This window comes from Callospermophilus lateralis, chromosome 5 (assembly GCF_048772815.1).
Source record: "Callospermophilus lateralis isolate mCalLat2 chromosome 5, mCalLat2.hap1, whole genome shotgun sequence".
In the NCBI taxonomy this organism is placed as follows: domain Eukaryota; kingdom Metazoa; phylum Chordata; class Mammalia; order Rodentia; family Sciuridae; genus Callospermophilus; species Callospermophilus lateralis.
The window spans coordinates 36,910,629-36,914,598 of NC_135309.1; positions in this window are offsets into that span (position 1 = coordinate 36,910,629).

Genomic DNA, 3,970 nt, shown 5'->3' on the forward strand with positions numbered 1-3,970 from the left:
TATTTTTATGTGGTGTTCAGGATCGAACCCAGGGCCTCGCATGTGCTAGATGAGTGCTCTACCACTGAACCACAACCCCAGCCCCCCACACTATTCTTACTACTTAACTCTCCACCCTTTCTCCTGAGCCCCACTCTATGCACACTTCAGGTCTCTGCTGAACCCTTATCCTCTGGGTGATGGAGAGGAGAGCTAGGACCCAGGTCCTCATTCACCCTGTCGGGTTCCCATGGGGAACAAGCTTTGATGGTCGATGTCCTCATAACATATGTGAGGATTATCCAGTACCGGGTACCCAATCTCCCCTCACCTCCACGGATTCCCTCCCTTGGACATGACCCCTTGCAGGGCTGGGTAAACCCACTCTTCTCCAGGTTTCTTTTTAAAACTCTTAAGTGCTCTTGGGAAGGAAGAGCCAATGGTCCTCCCACTGATGAGTGACCGCAGAACTAGAGGAGAAAAGGCCCCAGCAGGACTGAGGCTCCTGCACACACCCTACAGGTAAGGTTGATGCCACCCTGCAAGTGGGCAACCAAACCTCCTGGGCCCCCCAGATCAGGTCTTTTCCCATGAGATCAGCCCTCCCTGTCGTCTGGGAGATATCTCCTTTGTTGCATGTATTGTGATGATGAGCTCCTGTAAAGTTCATGTCCCCACCTCCCCTCTCAGACCTTGAGTCCTGTGCAACTAGGTGGAGTCTGCTCAGCACCCTGCTGTCTCCCCAACACCAGCATAGTCTGGTACCCAGGGCTCAGGTCCAGGGGAGATCCAGGCTGTGCGTGAGGTATTCAGGCCCATCCTTGCCCAAGAGTTCTTACACTACAGCAGCCTTCAAAGGGCTACGGACATAGATTTCTAGGTGACTATGAACATCTGGCTTTAAGGCAGGGAGCTGGATCAGATGACCTCTAGGGGTACCATCCCATGCAAAGACTCCAGGAAGTTTAGACAGGATCTTGATACAACAATGTGCTCTCTGGAAGCCATAAGGTTATTTTAAATTCTGCAGTTTTTCTCCTCTTAGCCTCATCTGAGCCTCTGTATAAACCCATCAGGAGTTCCCAGAGGTCTGATTGGATGATCAGGTAATAATTATTACTCATTAATACCCTTGGTAAATAAGAACCTAAAGATATTCTTCTCTTACGAGATTAAACACACCTTTAAACCTCTTTACTCTCCTAACTGCCTAGCAAAGACTTCCTTCTCTGGCACAGGAAGAAAAGCAAACAAACAAAACAAAAAAGCTTCAGTTCAGCCTAATCTGAAAAACCGAAAACTCTAAAATCCATTCAACAAATTACTAATGTACACCAGGTGTGGCCTCTACCTCCACAGAGCCTGCTCCTCCTGAGAGGCTTGGTGCCATGTGCATGGGGCCTGTCCTCCAAACACAGTGACTATTATACTTTCTGCCATGCTGGCATGCCCCACAAACCGGTGTTTTCCTTATCATTATCGTCCTCAGAACTAGCAAATGTGTGTCCAGCTCTGTTTAAGGGTTTTATGCATATTCACCTACTCAATCAGCAGGACCAGCCCATGAGGCAGGTGTACTCTCCATTATGCAGATGAAGATGCCGAGGCCCAGAGATGAGCCAGGATTCCCTTTTGACTTCCCAGAATCCACCCAACCTAAGGAGCGGGCCTGTTTCTCCAAGAGTCCAGGAATACTTTCTCCAGGGTAACAGAATGTGGAAGCCGAGCTCTGTGGCACACACCTGTCATCTCAGCAACTCAGGAGGCTGAGGCAGGAGGATCGCCGATTCAGTCAACCTCAGCAACCCAGGGAGACTCTGTCTCCAAATGAAAAATAAACTGGAGATGTGGCTCAGGATAGAGCACCCCTGGGTTCAATCCCCAGTACCAGAAGAAAAAAGAAAAGAAGCCGGAAGGGGTTCTCTGAGTTTCCAGCCTCAGCCACAGGCCATATCTCCAGCTAAAGCCGGGGAAGGACATCAAAGGTGCTCAATGTCCAAGAAATTCCTCTGGAAAGAGTCCAGTTCTTTTGAACTTAGGTTCAGTGCCGCAGGACTTGTTCCTTACTAAACCTAGCTATATCAGGGAGCCTGTGGGCTCCCTGTCACAGGCTTGGGTCTGATCCCTTGAGGTTATGGAAGGCACAGAGAGATGACTCTCCAGCACACGTGTCGAGCACCTGCTCTGTGTTGGACTGCCCTCGACGAGGCAGGGCTGGGTTGGCCCGTGACATAGCCAAATCAGAACCCTGCCACCAGAGGCCGGAGACCCCTGTGGAACACAGCACGCATGCAAAATGGACACATGCACAGAGAGGAGGAGGGAGACCAACTCTGGCTGTGGTCAGGTAGGTTGAGAGGGGCCAGGCCAGGGCAGTGGGGAGGAAAGGATTCATGGGAAGGAGGAGAGTCAGTGGACTCAGAGGTCCAGGGACTGAGGAGTGGGGTCTATTCCAAGTACTGCATGGAGCCCTGGACACCAGGAAGACCATGGCTTGTTTAAGGACCCCAAGGGGTCAGGCATCCTTAGTAGGAGCATAAAGAGCACGCTGGAGAGCAAGGCTGAGCTTGTTAATGTTTTTGTTTGGGCAGTAGCAGAAGTGGAACCCAGGGTCATTTTGCCACCAAGCGAATAAATAAAATATATTTGTTTATTTATTTATTGGTTGGTTTTGGTGGTACTGGGGATTAAACCCAGGGGCACTTTAACATTGAGCTACATCCCCAACCACTTTTTTTTTTTTTTTTTTTTTGAGACAGAGTCCCACTAAATTGCCCAGGCTGGCCTTGAAATTACAATCCTCCTGCCTCAGCCTCCAGGTATCTGAAATGATAGGCCTGTGACACCACCCCTGGCTGAGTTCTAAGAGGTAAAAGGCCTCTTTCAGAGGTGGGAGGTCATGGCAGGGACTTTAGACTTGCCAAATATCAGGTGTGAAGAAGGGAAGCAAAGAGAATCCATTTGCCACATGTTCCCTCAAGCATCTAGGAAAGATGCTGTGGCCAGTGTGAGGCCTGTGGATAGAGAGGGACCAGGCGTGACAGTGAGGACAGAGTAAACGGAGTCCATCACCGAGGACAGGGGGATGGGGGGCTGCATTTGAGAAACACTGAGAAAGGACAGATATCTCTTCTGGGACGGGGAACAGGGAAGGCAGGTGACTCCAGGGTAGCTGGCCCAAGGGGGCAGGAGAAGGCAATACTTGTTGAACTAGGAACATAAGAAGGGTTGCGTTTGTCTGGGGACTTGTTATTTCAATCTAGATCAGTTGAACAAATAAATTTCAATCTAGAGCAGCTGAAGGCCCACTATGTGCCTAGTAAGAGTCCACAAGACTGTAGATAAGTTGTCCCCAAGGCCTGACATGAACCCCCGGCTGGGCCTCACTGTGTGAGTTGGTTCTGCCTAGGCATTTGCTGGTAGGGCCCCAAGGTTCACGAACACTCAGACTTTCACCCCAGAAACCTAGTCCACAAGGGAGCCCAGAGCTGAATAGAAAGACAGAATACAGGCTGTTGTCGACCTGAGAGGAAAAAACCAAGCTTCCTGTTTGAACTCACACAGGTACTGGAAGCTCTGAGTAATGTCGAACCTTGGCCCGCCCCCAAGACAGCCTGTGGTGGGGGCTTCTCACAGTTACTGCAAAGAGTGGCTTCAGAGCACTCGCTGGCAGGGGACCAGGGGCCCAGCCAGCGAGGAGTGTGTAGAAAGAACGCCACAGGCCGCAGGGTGGGTGACATCAAAGCTGGCCAAGCAGGGGCCTCTTTCATGCTGCTCACTGTGGTCAGTCCCCCCCAGTAAGGACCCAGTATCAAATGCTGAGGTGTCACATGTCACAGTCCCTGGTGGCCTTCACTCCTACAAGACAGAACACTTCCAACTCCTTAAAGACTAGGATTGTCCTCTTTTGCCCAGCCTAGGGTGAGGGACCCTCTCTGGACCAGGAGGGTGGCCTGACTGCATCGGCTCCCTGTAGAACCAAGGGCCGAGC